Source organism: Bos mutus, chromosome 22 (assembly GCF_027580195.1).
Source record: "Bos mutus isolate GX-2022 chromosome 22, NWIPB_WYAK_1.1, whole genome shotgun sequence".
NCBI classification, from domain to species: Eukaryota; Metazoa; Chordata; class Mammalia; order Artiodactyla; family Bovidae; genus Bos; species Bos mutus.
Window position 1 is genome coordinate 23,341,813 of NC_091638.1, and position 19,279 is coordinate 23,361,091.

A 19,279-nucleotide genomic window follows, 5' to 3' on the forward strand; every position below is an offset into this window, starting at 1 on the left:
AACCACAGACTCCTCATACTCCTCTCATCCAGGTAGCACCATGTGGACAGGACTATTATCCAGCAGTTACCCAGACGCTCAGCTTAATATACTTAGCAGTAGATAAAGACGTCCATCCAGAGCCATTAGGTAACCTGGGATTTGATGTGAAACCTAATTGGAAGATAATATTCTAATACTTCAGACCTCAGGCCTCTGCTCAGATTGCTGAGATCATTATTCCTGATTTCTCTAAATTCATGCTCTAATAAAGAGGCACACAAATTGCTTACCTGTCAAGTGCTACCATTTTAGGAGAATTCGCTGAACTGTTAATGCTTAAGGGACCAGGGGGTTTCAGATTTGGGGTATCTGCTTTCTATTTTGATACTCGATAGGTGTCCCTGTGCTAGTTTGAGATCTCATCCTAGAAATACAATGCATATGTGAGAAGAGTCATGTTCAGTGAGCCCTGGACCTGGATTCTCCATTTGCAAAGATTGATAATGCAGTAAAATACTCTTAACTTGGAAACTGTGAGTAATAAAATGTAATCTTTCTTTGATAGTTCCGAATGCACTTTAAAATTATGCAGTGCCTTGGAGTCACTGCAGAGAATATAACTTTTTATAGATCACAGAACTATGGAAGTTTGGGAGTCAATGGAACTTTATGTCATTCAGTAGAGGGTTAATAACTAAGTTTTGTATAGTTGCCAACTACAGTCAATCGGTCTGCCTCTGGTGTGCCATGCTGAGAAGGATTTTTTCGTTACTCAGACTCAACAGATGAGTGTAATGTGATCAATTAGCAATGTCTGCCCTGGGTGGGAAGAAAGAAAAGTCACTGGCAGAGCACGTATTTTCTGTCCTTAAGAATTCCAGCCTCTTCATTTTTGGCTCAGATGATAAAGAATCTGCCTGCAGTGTAGGAGACCTGGGTTCAATCCCTGGGTCGGGAAGATCCCCTGGAGAAGGGAATGGCTATGTATTCCAGTGTTCTTGCCTGGAGAATCCCCATGGACAAAGGAGCCTGGCGGGCTGCAGTCCATGGGGTTGCAAAGAGTCGAATATGACTGAGCTACTAATCTTTCACTTTCAGCCTAAGGACAAGCAGAGTTCATAGGACTGGCCAGAATCAACCACCTGGTCTGTGGTTGAACTGGACGGGCCACTAATATTTTATCATAGCATACCACCTCTGTAATATCAACTCACAACTTCTAGAAAATAGAAAATCAAGTAGTAGTTTCTTGGGTATCTAAAAACTTCAGGAATGAAAAAGCACAAGCAGGAAAGGTATTTGGATGGTGATGTACGTTACCTAGGAAACTGATGACAATTCATCAAATAGTTCAAAAGAATTTGAAATTAATTTTCCAGGGAGGCATCATGTGGTTTTAACAAATATAATTGTATTTTAAAATTCAGTTTAGACACTCAGGAAATAAGTTTGGATGCCTTCCCAATGCAAGGGACTATATTGGAGTGGCGAGAACAGTAATGAGACATTCTAGGCAAAAATCCCCCAGGATCCATTCAGGAGATACTTCCTGAGCACTTGCTTGAGTCAGACTGTGTGCTCAGTCCTGGAGATTCAAAAGTCAAGTAAAACTCTGCCTTGAAATGGTTTTTCTCATAGTAGGCAATATCTGGCACCATAACCAATGGTTATAACAGCTGTTTTGCCTTCTAGGTTTTCAGAGGATTCCAAGAAACCCAATCTAGAGATGAGGCTCTAAAGCAAGGTAGAGTGTAGTAAGGGATAAGCTGGGGATTTTTCAAAGTAAATATCCCGTATAAATGGGAAACTTCAGGCTGTAAATATTTTAATCTTTTATTGAAGTGGATTGGATTTATTCATCTTCTGTGTATTGTAGCTGTGGTTTATCATTTCTGTTACTGTATGATATCACCCTATGTAAGTAGACCTCAGTGTCTTCATCCATTCTATGGTTGGAGGATATTTCTGTTGATTTCAGATGGGAATTATCAGCAAAAATATTTCTATGAACATGCCTTTTTTATTGGAGTGTAATTGCTTTACAGTAGTGTGTTAGTTTTTGCTGTACAATGCAGTGAATCAGCAATATGCATACACATGTACCCTGCCTGTTGGACCGCCTTCACACCCCCCACCATCCCGTCCCTCTGGGTCGTCAGCGTGCGTCAAGCTGAGCTCTGTGCAATATGCAGCGCCTTTGCACTATCTAAAATAACCATTTTACACGTGGCAGTGTGTTTATGTCAAACCTAATCCCCCAGCTCGTTCCACTCTCCCCTTCCCCTGCTGTGCCCATGTGTCCGTTCTCTATGTTTGCATCTCTGTTTCTGCCCTGGAACTAGGCTCATTTGTACCATTTTTCTTGATTCTACATACATGCATTAATATATGATATTTGTCTTTCTCTTTCTGACTTACTTCACTCTGTATGACAGACTCTAGCGATCCACTCCAGTACTCTTGCCTGCAAAATCCAATGGACAGAGGAGCCTGGTGGGCTGCAGTCCATGGGGTCGCAAAGAGTCGGACACGACTGAGCGACTTCACTTTCACTTTCAGGTCCACCCACATCTCTACAAATAACCCAGTTTCAGTCCTTTTTAGAGCCGAGTTACAGTCCGTTGATTATGCATTGCATCTTCTTTATCCACTCATCTGTCGATGGACCCTTAGCTTCCATGTCCAGGCTATTATAAGTAGTGCTGCAGGGAACACTGGGGTACATGTATCTTTTTGAATTATGAAAGTTTTTAAGAAAGGTTTAAGAAAGGGTTTTAACAAAGGTCCGTCTAGTCAAGGCTATGGTTTTTCCAGTGGTCATGTATGGATGTGAGAGTTGGACTATAAAGAAAGCTGAGCACTGAAGAATTGATGCTTTTGAATTGTGGTGTTGGAGAAGACTCTTGCGAGTCCCTTGGACTGCAAGGAGATCCAACCAGTCCATCCTAAAGGAGATCAGTCCTGGGTGTTCTTTGGAAGGACTGATGTTGAAGCTGAAACTCCAATACTTTGGCCACCTGATATGAAGAGCTGACTCACTGGAAAAGACCTTGATGCTGGGAAAGATTGAGGGCAGGAGGAGGAGGGGACGACAGAGGATGAGATGGTTGGATGGCATAACCGACTCAATTAACATGGGTTTGGGTGGACTTCGGGAGTTGGTGATGGACAGGGAGGCCTGGCGTGCTGTGATTCATGGAGTCGAAAAGAATCGGACACGACTGAGTGACTGAACTGAACTGAACTAGGGTATATGTCCAGTAGTGGGATTGCTGGGTCATATGTAGTTCTATGTTTTGATTTTTAAGTAATCTCCATATTGTTTTTCACAGTGGCTGTAGCATTTACATTCCCACCAGCAGTGCAAGAGGGTTCCCTTTTCTCCATACCCTTTCCTGCATTTATGGTTTGTAAATTTTTTGATGATGTCTATTCTGACTGGTGTGAGGTCATACCTCATTGTACTTTTGATTTGCATTATGCTTACCCCTTGGAAGGAAAGTTATGACCAACCTAGATAGCATATTCAAAAGCAGAGACATTACTTGCCAACAAAGGTCCATCTAGTCAAGGCTATGGTTTGTCCAGTAGTCATGTATGGATGTGAGAGTTGGACTGTGAAGAAAGCTGAGTGCCAAAGAATTGATGCTTTTGAACTGTGGTGTTGGAGAAGACTCTTGAGAGTCCCTTGGACTGCAAGGAGATCCAACCAGCCCATCCTAAAGGAGATCAGTCCTGGGTGTTCTTTGGAACGAATGATGCTAAAGCTGAAACTCCAATCCTTTGGCCACCTCATGTGAAGAGTTGACTCATTGGAAAAGACTCTGATGCTGGGAGGGATTGGGGGCAGGAGGAGAACGGGACAACAGAGGATGAGATGGCTGGATGGCATCACCGACTTGATGGACGTGAGTCTCAGTGAACTCCGGGAGTTGGTGATGGACAAGGAGGCCTGTCGTGCTGCAATTCATGGGGTGGCAAAGAGTCCGACATGACTGAGCGACTGAACTGTACTGAACTGAACTGAATAATTAGTGATGTTGAGCATCTTTTCATGTGCCTCTTGGCCATTTGTATGGCTTCTTTGGAAAAATGTCTGTTTGGGTCTTCTCCCTATTTTGTGATTGGGTTGTTTGTGGGTTTTTTTTTTTTTTTTAATTAAGCTTCGTGAGCTGTCTGTGTATTTTGGAGATTAATCCTTTATCCATTGCTTCATTTGCAAATACTTTCTCCTATTCTGAAGGTTACCTTTTCATCTTGTTTATGATTTCCTTTGCTTTTAAGTTTAATTAGGTCCCATTTGTTTTTGTTTTCATTTTCATTACTTTAGGAGATGGATCAAAAAAGTTCTTGCTGTGATTTATGTCAAAGAGTGTTTTTCCTATGTTTTCCTTCAAGAGTTTTATAGTGTCCAGTCGTACATTTAGGTCTTTAATCTTACGCATGCATCTCTACTGGGGCTATCCCTATGATATAACAGCTGGGTCATCTGTGTGAGCATTATGGAAGCCCTTCCAACAGTTTACAAAAGTGACTGGAACCAATTTAAATCCCTACTAGTAGTGCTGGAGAGTCCCCATGTTCCATATCCTCATCAAGATTTGCTATTTTCAGTATACTTAATATTAATCAGTCTGGTAGGTATCTTAGAGTTTTAATTTGCATTTTCCAAAATTACTAAGAAAGTTGAAAGTGAAAGTGAAGTGGCTCAGTCGTGTCCGACTCTTTGTGACCCCATGGACCATAGCCTACCAGGATCCTCTGTCCATGGGATTTTCCAAGCAAGAGTACTGGAATGGGTTGCCATTTCCTTCTCTAGGGTTATCTTCCCGACCCAGGGATCCAACCTGGGTCTCCTGCATCTTAGGCAGACACTTTACCATCTGAGCCACCAGGGGAGTCCTAGAAAGTTGAAGACATTCTCAAATTTGGTGGGCTTGCTTTGGTGAAGTATGTGTTCAAATGTTTTGCTTATTTTTCTTTTGAACATTTTAAAAAAATTTTTTGCACCTTCCTTGATAAGTTGAATTATATTCAAAGTAACAATTTCTTACAAAAGACCCCACCAGAGTGCTTCCCTTGGGGTCTGGTCAGGAAACAGAAAATCCCCAAGTTACCTGGAAGGAGAGAGTTTAATACAAAGAATTATTAGCTAGATACCCAACTGTCGTCTCTGTAAGTAAATATCAGGCCAAAAGAAACCACTAAGGTCTCCTGGAGTAGCAGCTGCAGGAAATAGTTACCCGGACCCGCCTCCAGGGCCTGGAGGGAAGAAGGGAAATGTTGACGCTGTTAAACTCAGAAGCCCAGAGAAGGGGCCTGCGCCCAGCCTGCTGAGCAGGAATTTGAGTCTCTGAGGAGGAGACGCAGCCAGCTGGTGTTTGGTCTCTGAGAAGAGGCGATAAGGCTACTCTCATAAGTGCTGGGAAAGCTCCATACTGGATCTGATTGTTGGTATGAGAACAAACTCACCCTGTTGCAATGAAGTGCTTGGTGTCTTAGAGACCGGAAGCCGTCCTAAAGACTTAATGTCTCCTCTTCCAGCCTCGCAGGATCCCGCTAGCGCCCCCTATTGACGTCTGTCAAGCAGAGTCGGGTTTTCCTGTCTGGTGCCGTCATCCCAAATGGGGGAAGAGTGAGGTCAGAGCTGAGAAGGTGAAGGTTGTTCAGTCGTGTATGACTCTTTGCGACCCCATGGACTGCAAACCCCCCAGGCTCCTCTGTCCATGGGGATTCTCCAGGCAAGAATACTGGAGTGGGTAGCTGTGCACTTCTTTGGGGAATCTTCCCAACCCAGGGATCGAACCCAGGTCTCCCACATTGCAGGCAGATTCTTGACCGTCGGAGTCACCAGGGAAGTCCTAAAGGAGCTTAGTACTTGTCAAGAGAACATGAAAACAAAGGGTGTGGAAGGTACAGCCAACGAGGGGCTTGGATCTAGGCTGGAGATGTGTAATAGTTCAGAGCAGCTAACCTTTAGGAGTTCAAGTAGCTGACCTAAGAGTGTACTTACCACATGCCCACTGCGTAAGGCATCACCTATGCTACATCACAGTTGCAATCCACGAGACCTCAGTGTTTTCCTTCGGCCTAATACTTAGTTACAGACAGGACACTTCTGATCCTCACACCTCATCTCACAACGGCCCCTTAGGATGAGAGCTCTCACTACTCCCACTGAAAAGGTGAGACCATAAAGGCAAGAGAGTTGAAATCATCTGCCCAAGGTCATACAGCCAGGAGATGCAAGTAGACTAAATATGTAATTCAGATTCATCTAACTCATTTTTATCTTCATATTCAAATCCCAAAATAAAGGGGATTTACTGTAAAACTATACAGAATTATGGTAGATGAGACATGAAAATTAATAGCAGGTGTCCTGACTTCAGAGGACTTTTACAGTCATCAATATTTTCTGGTCATATTAGCTCATAAAAATATGGCAGATGGCATCAATATCTTTCCTTCTTTACTTTTTTTTAAGTCTTTATCTGTTTTTAGCTGGTATTTTCAGGCATCCTTGTCACTGCGGTGAAAAACCACACATTCTATTGATGTGTCTGAAATTACTTTCACTGACTGGTGCTTTGATTTCTATACTTTCGCAGATGGTAATTGGGTGAGAACAGTCCTTCTTTGTCTTTCCTAGATTTGAAACCTAGACCCAAGCTGCTCCCAAAGCTATAACCAATAAGAAAACTCCCTGGTTTGTTCCTTGGCTGCACGGGATTGAATGCAGTTGAAGTACCTGTAGCCCAAGCGAAGGCACTTTCTTTACCTTGGACTCTTCCTCTACATGCTGATCAGCTCTAGGTTTGGAAAAACTATGAGAACTTGTCTGTTTATTCTGAGACAAAGTGTCCAGTGTGCTAAAAACCTGACTTCTTTTAAAAGATGAACCTGTGCAGCAGTCTTGTGGAGTTAGGGAGCCTAGCTAGGACTCCCTGGACAGCCTCTGACCTCGGATGCTGTGCAGTCGCTCCCAGCCACCTCAGCAGTGTCTCCTGGCCCCGCCCTCTCCCACTAGCTGGCCCTCCCCCTGGCAGCCGGATGCCGGTAGCAAGGGCTGACCTGCTGCCAGGGCACCTGGCTCTGGGGAAGGAGGGCCGCTCAGCCGCTCCTCAAGGTGCTCTCCGTGCAGCCTCCCCTCAGTCTCTGACTTGCCAGCAGCCCGCCCTGCATTGCTCTCCTCTCCCCACTGCAGTGAACCGCCACAAACTCGGCGCCTTCAAGGATACAGATTTATCGCCTTACTCTTCTGAAGGTCAGACATTCAAAATCAGTCCCAGTGAGCTAAAAGCAAGGTGGTGGAAGGGCTGTGTTCCTTCTGGAGGCCCTGGGGAGACTCTGCTTCCTCTCCTTTTGCAGCTTCTAGAAGCCCATGAGTTCACTGGCTGGTGCATCACATCTTCTCCTCTGACTCCGACCCTCCTGCATCCCTCTTATGAGGACCCTTAGATCATATTGAGTCCCCCAAAGAGGCTCAGGTGATTCTCCATCTCACGATTCTTAGTTTAACACATCTGCAAAGTCTCTGTTGCCACATAATGTAACATACTCATAAGTTCCAGACTGGGCGTGGACATCTTTGGAGGACCACTATGGTACCAGCCTGTGCCCCAATCCCCACCCCAGTCTCTCTGCTTTCCTCCTATTTCTCAGGACTAAATGCCTGTTGTGTTTGCCAAGGCTTTCACCACACTGGCCTCCCTTCTGCTCTGCCTGCTCTCCCACACGGCATGCCTCAGCTTTGGGCAGATCATGCCTTGCCCTGCCTTCAGCTTTAGTGACTGAGTTCTTTTGGGAAACAAACTGGCCTGGGTTTGAAATTCCAGCTCTGCTACTTCCATACTGTGTAGGCTTTGTAACCACACTTGAGTTTACCCCTTTCCTTTGTCCTTATTGGGGTCTGGAGGCCTATACTACTTTTTAAAATATTGAAATATAGTTTTTGTATTAATTTCAGGTGTATAGCAGAGTAATTCAGATATATATAGTGGTGATTTAGTTGCTGAGTCGTATCTGACTCTCTGAAGCCCCATGTACTATAGCTTGCCAGGCTCCTCTGTCCATGGAATTTTCCAGGCAAGAATACTGGAGTGGGTTGCCATTTCCTCCTCTAGGGAATACACACACACACACACACACACACACACACACACACACACACATGCATACACACACGCATATATCTTCCCTGCTGGCTCAGACAGTAAAGAATCTGCCTACACTGCAGGAGACCCAGGTTTGATCCCTGGGTCAGGAAGATCCCCTGGAGAAGGGAATGGCTACCCACTCTAGTATTCTTGCCTGGAAAATTTGATGGACAGAGGAGCCTGGTGGGCTACAGTCTGTGGGGTTGCAGAGAGTTGGATACAACTAAACGAGAAACACTTTCATATATATGTGTATATGTGTGTGTATCTATATCTGTATCTATACATCTCCAGTTTTTTCAGATTCTTTGCTCTTATAGGTCATTCAGAGTATTGAGTGGAGTCCCTTGTGCTGTACAATAGGTTCTTGTTGGTTGTCTGTTTTTGTATACTAGTGTATATATGTTAACCCTGAACTCCTGTAATTCATCCCTCTCCCCCTTCCTCTTTGACGTAACTACAAGTTTGTTTTCTGTGTCTGTGAGTCTTTCTGTTTTGTAAATAAACTCATTTGATTCTTATCTTTTTAGATTCTACCTATAAGCGATAATCACATGGTATTTCTCTGTCTGGCTTACTGGACTTAGTATAATAACCTCTGGGTCCATCCATGTTCCTGCAAACGGCATTGTGTTCTCTCTGTAAGCCATGCCTCTCACAGGATAGACTATGACTAGCTAGGCAGGGGCTGGACTTTTCTGTCTGTCATGTTCTTTTTCAAGTTGAATCCAGTCCAGCCGTTGTTGATCAGCCCCATCCCAGCACAGGGCACACAGAGGCGAGTGAGGCATGGTCCCTGTCCTCAGCAGACACGCCACAGACCAAGGGACACACAAACACATTTCAAAATAAAGTGGCAAATGCCATAGTTGCTTGGTGAGATCAGGAAAGATTTTTGGATTTAGGGACACTTGAGCTGAGTGAGGTAGGAAATACTGTTTCAGGAAAAGGGTTTTGGCTTTTTCTATTCATCAATTACATCACCACCCAAGGCATTGGGCCAAACCATCATCAGCAGAATTTATGCTTGAGTGTTTCAGAATAATAAGAGCTTCAGCACTCCGTTTTTCTAAGCCCAAGCCTGGCACAGCGAGAGCTTTTTCTGGGGGCCTGGCTAATCCCAACATGCTCTGCTCTTCCAGAGACAGACCTGACATAAATTTAAAGGAGCTCCATGACTTTGCGGCCCAAGCATCTTGGCCAACACAAGGGGACTCCCGCCAACAGGACAACAGCTGTGTGATGAAGCACAAAAGATGTCAGGCTGGACTGTAGATCAGCGGCTTTCTGGCTTTTTAGATCTTGACCCCTTACAGCAGTGTTAGAGTCCTACCTCTGTCAATCCTGTGTGTTCAGGCTTTCTAGAACAAAAGAGCCCCGGGATGGCGAAACCTTGGGGTGAACACAGTAACAGTAAAATCTCTGAAGGTGCTTCAGTCAGCCGACGTAATGGCCAGTAAAGGCAAATCCCAACACAGTTCCTCCGCTACACTAATTCATGCATCAGTAGGAGCGACAATCTGGGACCAAGACCGACGAAGACAGCACGGATGCAGTCATGTAATGTGGACTCATCCCGGGAAAGCTCTGGGGACCCTGCATCTCCTGCGCGCACATTCTCAGTAGAGGCTTTGCGATGCTGCCAAGGCACTGGGTGGTTGCCAGACTTCTTGATGGAATATAAAGTTAAAGCCCTGAGCAAAGTCTAATAATGGCCTGATATTTTAGCTTATGTAAATCAAGTTTTAGTTACCCTTATTTTTAAACTGTGTTTATAAATAGTCCTGGTTGTGTAGCAAAATGAAAGTCTATGGGCTTGTGTCTGCTGTCTCCAAAGACAAGACTTTGACCCTGGGATTCATGTATAATCCATCCAGGAAAGCCCCTGCCGCGTATAGTGGACTCAAGGCCACACCCTAAGAAACACTGCTCCCGAGAAACCAGTACCCATGCCTCGCCTCCCCGCCCCATAGATGTGCTTCTCCAGGCCCTCTGTCCTGGGCTTCCCTGGGGGCTCAGACAGTACAGAATCTGCCTGCACAGAAGCTGGGCAGTGTCTAAAGAAGAAAAGAATAGTGCTCCAAACTGTATGAAAAGGAGGAACCTGGAGGCATATCCAGGCAGTGGAGGGACAGGGTCCCGGAGAATAGGACGAAGGTTAAGGTACATCCTGTGAACTAAGGTCTGAGTTCACAGAGTGGCAGAAAATGAAAGCTCATTAAGGCCCAGGAAATCACTCAGCCTTGACCCTCCCCCTTCACAGAGAGAAAGTGACTTGTCATCATAAAAAATAGAGACGATAGCACCTGCCTCTCAAGATTGCTGTAAATTCAGTGAGAGGATATGCGCAAAGCATGTGTATCAACCGGGCTCAGAGAAAGCATTAATATGTGCTTTCTGGTCAGTGACAAAACGAGAACTAGGTCCTCTGACTTAGAGGAAGTGCTCTGTCTGGCTGCCAGGAAGCCCAGGCACACAGGAAACTCGTAACAAAGCATCAGCCAAGTCAAGAGTGCAGTCTTGGACCCAAGCTCTGGTCCAGTCAGAGCGACTGTGTGTGTCTCTGTTTGGATAGCAGTGATTCTCAAGCCCAGTGTATGACTCCATCCTCTTCTTGGGTCCTTAGTTTTGATTAAGCTTTCGGATGGCTAATGTTAAGTCCATAAGTAATTTTCAAAAATGTATTTATTTATTAGTTTTGGCTGTGCTGGGTTTTCATTGCTGTTCGCGGGCTTCCTCTAGCTGCAGTGAGTTGGGGCTACTCTGGCAGCGCGCGCACTTCTCACTGTAGTGGCTTCTCCTGTTCAGAGAGCAGGCTCTGGGGCACGTAGGCTTCAGTCATTGTAGACCAAGGGCTCAGTAGTTGCAGATTCTGGGTTTAGTTGCTCCGAGGCATGTGGGATCTTCCCCCAACAGGAGTTTAACCCATGTCTCCCATGTCTCCCTCATTGGCAGGCGGATTCTTATTCACTGTACCCCCAGGGACGCCCCTGTAAGTGATTTTTGTGAAGGGCGGTGAGTGAGTAATACATCCCTGCAGTGCTTGCTGAAACGTGTCCCCTCCTTCCGGCAACTGTCATTGTTTACATCAAAAATGGGCACTTTGTCAGGTTGCCTATGTCCTTGGTTCTCCCACCTCTGCCTTCAAACTGGAGCACAGCCATGAGCAGATGTTACGTTGCAGTCCTCGTTCTGCCTCTCAGTGGCTCGTTATCCTGCTGCTCTTAGTAGGATTAAGCTCCCGAGGACAGGCTCTCCTGTGTGTTTTCTTGTACCGGCAGTTTCCCCGGTTCCTGTAACATCACCTTGCACACGGCACACAAGCAGTGAACATGCTTGTTAAACTGAGTTTGAAGAAAGACAAGTGATTCAGAGTCTGGAGTCTGAGAATGCTTTTAGTCTCTGAACACAGTCAAGTTCTCTTCTCAGCTCTGGCCCGGGCTTGCAAATCATCTTAGCCTTTTTCTATCTGCTTGGCTTTCCAGTTATTAATAGTTTCTCTACGGAACACATTATTAGATTCTTTTATCCACCATTCTATTTTTCTTTCATTGAAGTTCACATTTCTTGTGCACCCATTAATAACTTTATATGACATATCTTTCCCAATTAACACCCAGTTTTTTCGCTGCTTTTTGATGTGAGTGATAAACTGAATTCAGTGGCAGCTAAGAGTTTATTTACTAGAATTTGGGGACCTGGATCATCTTCACACTATTGAAATCATATTTATTCAGACCCTCATTTGATCGGTTTTTCCTCTCTTTTCATATCCCTCATGAATTGCTTGACTTTCTTACATAGTACAGATGCTATGAGATACTTTATTGTCATTATATCTCCTTTGGTCATTGTTCTGATATCTTATTTTTGAGCTGGTAGCTTATGGAGTTACTTGATTCCTGGCCTTGGGTCACATCACGGTGTTTTAGAACTGTCCAGGGATTGTCAAACCACAGTCCCCTTAAGTGTAGAAGAACAATGAGAGCTAAAAGCATAAGCCTCAGCTGCCCCACTTTCGTTTGTTGTATTTATTTATTTATGCATCTGGGCAAAGTATTCTGAAACATATATATGTGTATATTTCTGAATATGTGTATATATGTTTGTATACATACGTGCATTCATGTACACATACACGGGCTTCCCGGGTGACAACAATGGTAAAGAATCCACCTGCCGGTGAAGGAGACAAGAGACGCAGGTTCGATCCCTGGGTTGGGAAGATCCCCTGGAAAAGGAAATGGCAATCCGCTCCAGTATTCTTTTCTAGAAAATCCTTTGAACAGAAGAGCCTGGTGGGCTATAGTTCACGGGTCTGGAGAGAGTAGGACAAGACTCAGTGATGAAGCACATAAAAATCGTGCATACACACATCCTCAGGCGTCCACGAAAAACTCTGATTTGGTTCCATCGTGTGGCTGATGTTTCTCACACAGCCAAAGGCAGAGTGTTTTGAAGGCACACTTGGATTCACTTTGCCAGTGAAATGTGTGTGGTGGGGGCAGGTGTCACGGGCAGGCAGGAGCATTTGAGAGGCAGCGCTCAATTTGTCAGGCTTTTTTCTCTGCCACAGCAGCCAGTGATTATCGCCTGCATAAGATAAAGGGATGCCACAAGATTGAAGCAGACTGGACTGGGGACCCATCTCGGAGAAGCACCAAACCCAGAAGAGACCTGATGTGGGCCAGAAGCACACTCGTGTGAAACCACTGAGATTTTGTTTGAACGGCCAAACTTCACACATCCTGGCCGTTACCCTTACAACAGGCAAGGCCAAGAATAGAAGGCCAAGGAGAAGATGTTGAAATGACCCAGTCTAGATGAGCTGGAAACAAGGCGATGACCAGAACCCAGGACTCCGTGCTCCTTGCTTTGCGTTCATCCTCCCCCATGCTCCAGGTGCCTTTACCTGCGGTAGAAACAGCACGCTGCAGTGGGGGAAGCTCCTGGATGAGTCATGAAAACAGTAAACAAGTTTAAAACCATAATTTGCCCCACATTTTACTGTCTTGCAAAATCGCCCCTCCTTTACCTGTCAAGTCAGAGATGGATGGGATGGAAGGAAGTCTTAGTGAATTGCAGCTCTGAGTATCATCACCCATAATCATTTTTGCAAATAATCCAACATGCTTGGGACTTGAATAGGCTCTGGTGTCTCTGGAAATACTACCATCGCAGTGAAAGATGTATATAAAGGTATTTCTTCGAATCCCAAATTATTCACCATATTACTGAAATATGAAAGTGAGTAGTTAATAAAATTGTCAACATTTTGAAGGAGCCATGAAATATTCTTACTCCATCTGGTTTTATGCCTGCTCTCTCCCCTCGAGGTCTGCATAAAGCAGACAGGATCCATCTTTCATTGCCTGGTAACTCTGGGATTTACAGGATAATAGATGCCCAACTGCACATCCCGTGACAATGGTTGCTAGACCCAGCACTCAGAAGGAAGGGCTGCAGAGCAGGACTCAGTATTTCTTTCCCTGATACTCAAGAGTCCTCTTCAAGTGGAAAGAAGATCTCTCTGCTTGGACAAGTTTTGCAAACTCTTTGTGATTAATGGAAATTAGGAACATGAGAATTAATGTTCTTAATTAATGTTTTAATTTCAAAGATTTTTTTTCTTAAGTTACAGCACAAATAGAATAGTTAAAACAAAAAAACTCATGAAAACTATGCCCTTTATGACTGAATCACAGAGCTACAAAAGATTCAAGATCCCTAATTTGAACCCTTTCTTGTCAAATGCACAGCTAAACATGAATATGACTCCTCCACACGGGTTGTTGAAGACTGTGTAGACCCAGCACGATGCGCCACGCTCCTCTGGGCCATATGATTCATCGCACAGATGGGCACACTTTGGGGAGTGGAGCAGGGTGGTGGGTGCCCTGGTTGACTGGACACACACCACGGCTGTCCTGGGCCGGTCAGGGCGTGGTGTCGCTCTCCCGGTACACACCATACGTCAGGTTGCAAACAGTGCCGGTGGATTCTGGCTGGCACTGCTCTGGCTGGCTGGGGTCTCCGGTGGGTCTGTGGGATTTCTTAGTTGCCCTGCAGCATGTGGTATCTCCCTGGACCAGGGATCGAACCCGTGTTCCCTGCATTTAGATGGGCCACCCCATGTACAAGGGCAGCTGCTAGTTTTGGTTTAAGACAGTGGTTCACATGCATGAATCGAACCCTCAGTTGCCAGATCTTCCCATTTTTAAAAGGAAATGGATAACTACATGTGCCAATTCCTTCAAAAGCTCAAAATACCATAAAGACCAAACACATCCGCAGAATTCTCACTTGGGGTTCACCAGTTTTTGACCTCTGTCTTAACGGCAGAGGGAACTGTCATACCGGAACACGCGAAAGGCCTCTGGGGGTGAAGCAAACCTGTTGCTTTACACGCGCTTTTGCATAAAAGGTAAAGAACTGGAAGTTTTACACAGTTCCAAAAGTAATGGATTCCTCACTACATTTTTAAAAATTTATTGATGCATTTAATTTTTTAAATGATTTGTTTTTTGAAATGTTTGGTTGCACCAGGTCTCTGTTGCTGACCACAGGGTTTCTCTAGCTGAGGTGAGCGGGGCCCACTCCTCATTGTGCTGAATAGGCTTAGTTGCCTCGTGGCACTTGGGATCTTCCTGCACCAGGAATCGAACTGTGCTCCCTGCATTGGCAGGCAGATGCCTATCCACTGAGCCACGAGGGAAGTCCTCATCCCTTCAATTAAAAATGACAACAGAATATGCCTAATAGTAAATCTAGCTGTGCTTTTTCTGAAGTTCATGATTCTTTGTAAAATCTCTTAGGTGTTTGTACTTGCTTGGCTCATTTTATTGGGCAAACCAGTATGGACCTTAATCTTCATTCCTGCAGGAGTGTATAGGAATGAAATAGTTGTCTTTAATCATATAGAAACACCTTTCCCTTCTCACCGTTCTCCCTGGCTGCCAGGACGACTTTCTCTGCATTACATCAGCCAGAGTTGTGTCTCCTGGCTCCCATGAGCTGCAGATCATGGGGGAGGGGACTGGGGCATGATGACTGAGAGCGGACGTGACCCCACGGGGCTGGGTACACCATTGCCCCAAACCAAAGGAGGGGTCTTAGTCAGGGAGGAGAGAGGAATTGGTGCTGGATCAATCAGCAGTGTCTCCCATTAAGGGTGCCATTCATTCATTCACTCTGTAAACATGTTTTGCGCACTTACTAGCTCTTGGGACACAGGATTAAACACAAGAGGCACAGATCTCTGACCTCTCCCACTGAGCTGACACTCTTGCAGTGAGGAGGATTTTTAAAAAAATAATTTTATGTATTCATTTATTTTTGGCTATGCTGGGTCTTCGTTGCTGTGTGAGCTTTCTCTAGTTGTGGCGCGTGGGGGCTACTCTCTAGTTTGAGGGCACCGGCTTCTCACTGAGGTGACTTTTGTTGCAGAGCACGGGCTCTGGGGCACGTGGGCTTCAGTGGTCACAGCTCCTGGGCTCTAGGGCGCAGGTTTAGTAGCCGTGGTGCGCAGCCCTGGTTGCTCCGAGGCACGTGGGATCCTATCGCTTAGGGATGTGGCCCACATGGCCTGCGTTGGCAGGCGGAGTCTTTACCACTGAGCCACCAGGGAAGCCCAGCAAGGAGGATATTTTTAAAAAGTAAGCCAGAAGGAAAAACACCAATAACGCATATATATGGAATTTAGAAAGATGGTAACAATAACCCTGTATACAAGACAGCAAAAGAGACACTGATGTATAGAACAGTCTTATGGACCCTATGGGAGAGGGAGAGGGTGGGAAGATTTGGGAGAATGGCATTGAAACATGTAAAATATCATGTATGAAACAAGTTGCCAGTCCAGGTTCGATGCACGATACTGGATGTTTGGGGCTAGTGCACTGGGACGACCCAGAGGGATGGTATGGGGAGGGAGGAGGGTTCGGGATGGGGAACACATGTATACCTGTGGTGGATTCATTTTGATACTTGGCAAAACTAATACAATTATGTAAAGTTTAAAAATAAAATTAAAGAAAAAAACACCCCCCCCCAAAAAAAAAGTAAGCTTCACAGTATTTTAGAAGTTGATCAATCCTCTGGGGGAAAAAAAAATAGATAAAACAGAGGAGGAGGATAGAGGGTGATGAGACTAGGGGTGGGGTTGCAGTTAGATGTTGGATAATCTGGGAAAGACTCCCTAAAGAGGGACATTACATCAAAGACCTGGAAGATGTAAGGGAGCGAGTCGTGGATCTGCACGAGCAAAGGGCATTCCAGGAAAAGGGAAGGGCTGGGGCAAAGGCCCTGTGATGGGAGTGGCCCCCTGCTTGGTTGTAACACAGAGGCCAGAGCAGAGGGAGAGCCTGGAGGGTCACAGGAGGTCAGGACTCGGGGGCCACTGGGCGGAAGTGGCTTACAGTGAGATGGGGAATGGAGGCGTGGTTCTGAGCAGGGGGTCACGTGGTCTGACCTGTGCTTTAAGGGGCTCACTCCAGCTGCTTTGCTGAGGATGAACTGTGGAGACCAGTAGTGGAAGTTGAAAAACCATTATTCAAGCTACTGTAGTAATCCAAGTGACAGATAATTGACTGCTTAGACCAAGGTAGTAGCTTTCTTTAACACATTAAAAATATACAGTATATGCAGATGATAAAAAACAAAAAAAAAGCAGAAAGGAGCCAAAAAAATTGTCTTCCAAGTCTGTACATCCCTTTCTACTAACATAGTGTAGAGACACCAGAAATTAAAAGTGCAGTGGGGACTTTTTTGATTTGTATTTTCTCTCATCTAATATTAGCCTCAATTTTATCCTATTAAAGGTAATTCTTGAACTATAAGACAAAGATCTTGTAAGTTTATCTTATAAGACAAAGCTATAAGTTTCCTTTCCCACTGGTTTGCCGAGCTTCTTATCAATGAACACATTTCACAGAAGCAAGAAGAAATGTGAGCTACTCTGTGTGATGGCTCGCTTCAGGATAAAGTTACCCAATTAAAAATAAATGGTGAATGATCATGTTTTCCTTTTTGGTTTTAATAACCAGGGCTTAATCCAAGAAACCTGCTTGCTGAGATGTTTTTGTTCAGTAGTCATTTGTTGTTGCCCCTGTTGAAAGACATAGCTATGGATGACTGGGTAGACGGGGCGGTGGGCGTAGGGAGGGATGAAATGAATGCGGGAGCAGATGGTGAATGTGAATGAAGGCGAGGAAAAGGAGGCAAACGGGGAGCGAAAGGTGCACAGATGGCAGCGGCGGTGACCCGGGGGCCAAGCACAAAAGAAGAAAGAGGCGCGAGTGCCTCTCCAGCCACATCTGCCGACCCCGCCAGGCTCACAGCTGTCCTCTCTTCCCCACAGGATGCTTGGCTGGCCCAGGGGCTCGGCGCTGGTGCCACCTCTGGGCAGGGCCTGGGAAGGTCAGAGCTTCCTTGTTTAGGGGCCAGATGCTTCCTGGGTAAAGAAACTTCTGTTGGAGGTAAGCACAGTTCTTTGCAATTCTGTAGATCATAGAACTATATATTCTATAAACCGAGACTGATAATGTATATACGTGTGTACTTGTAATCACCCTTTTCCCTCCCTTCTTCCCTCTCTCACACACACACACGCACGCATGCACACACACACACACACACACCTTTCTCTCATAGGTCTATCATTCTGTCTTGTATTTTCCTTCACCTGTCTAGAGTGACCATCTTACTTTCAATAACCCATCATGACAGTATATCCTATGTAGCTGTTATTAATCTATAACCTGTAGTGGTTCTATATAATCATAAAAGGCAATGCTGTCGTGAATACTACAGCCATTATTAGCTAGAACAAACCTGAGACACTGCTTGGCCTACTTTCATTTGGCAAATGGATAAACTGATCATGTTTTATGGCCAGAAGCCGTAAAAGAATTGATCAAGGTCACAGAGCGGTGTTCGGGGACAGAAGGCGGAATGACACTGAAAGGATCCGTCAGCCTCTCTTCCAAGCTTTTTGGCTTTTAACTTCTCAGCGAGCAAACTTTGGGAACAAACGTATTTTAAACTGTTCGATTCATTGTTTTCTTCAGAGCAGTGCTGTTTCTTCCTCTCACCCTTCTCCTCACCATGTTTAGGTATTCTATTTCATCACTGAAAAGAGTGAAAAGACACTAATAAAGCTTTTGTCCATCATCCAAATAGCCCTCTGTGCACCAATGCGGACGGAGTTTTGGAGGAACAAGGAAAAGTAGCTTTATTTCGTTGCCAGGCAGAGATGGAACGCCACAGGCTAGCTCCTCTGAGACTGTGCCCGCCTCCTGGGGAGTAGGGAGACGTCTTATAGGCAGGCTCATGGTCTGGGGTCGGTGAGCAGGATCAAAGCAGTGAAGGTGTTGCGTTCTTCTTTCTTCTGCAAAATTTCGAATGGCCACAAGTGGCATCAGGCAGCTAGGTAACTGGGTCTGGTGGGCTCCTGGTTTATTGCCTATGACCTTTCTGAAATGAAGAATGCTTCAGGGGAGTGTGGGCAAATATAGCTAATTTACTTCCTTGTACAGCAGAAACTAACACAACCTTGTAAAGCAGCTACAATCCAATTAAAAAAAAAAAACATGAACGCCAGGTGACTCCGTGGAGTATATGATTCACACAGACTCAGACAGTGATTGTGGAATTCTTTTGTGAAGGACAGGTCTAGGTACATGCACTTTGAATAGTAAAAGTTAAAGTAAAACTAGGGTTGCTTAACTTATAGGCCTGTTTTGCCATTCACTCTTCCCTTTGTTATTAGGAAAACCCCATTTTTTATTTCTCTTGTAACACAATGACTCATTTTAGTTGAAGTAATAACGAGTAAGCTATTTATATTGACAATCTCACTTGCCAATCATAGGCCTTTCTCTGTTCTCTTACCATTTCTAGTATTTGTTTCAGACCAATGCTTATTAATTTTGGAAAATATATATGAAAACTACTTTTGATTGTTGTAAAGAAACTCGGGTATAACCCAGCCGGCTTTGGAATAACATGCATTTTCCCAGTCTTCATGTATACAGTTTTTATTTTAAGAATTGGAGCTAAGGCTGTATAAATGGGTTCCTATTTGCTTCCCGTCTCCCTTGTCAAGAGCAAGGTTGAGACTGAAGAATCTGAGCCTGTTT

General features: G+C 44.9%; 1 long non-coding RNA gene across 1 annotated transcript in view; it reads left to right on the forward strand.

Moving 5' to 3' along the window:
- LOC138984669 (uncharacterized) overlaps positions 1–17,617 on the forward strand; it is a 384,932-nt gene extending 367,315 nt beyond the window's left edge. The window contains exon 5 of the long non-coding RNA XR_011461919.1: positions 17,500–17,617. This is a non-coding gene — a long non-coding RNA (uncharacterized lncRNA). The remainder of the gene's footprint in view (positions 1–17,499) is intronic.
- Positions 17,618–19,279: the final 1,662 nt, after the last annotated feature.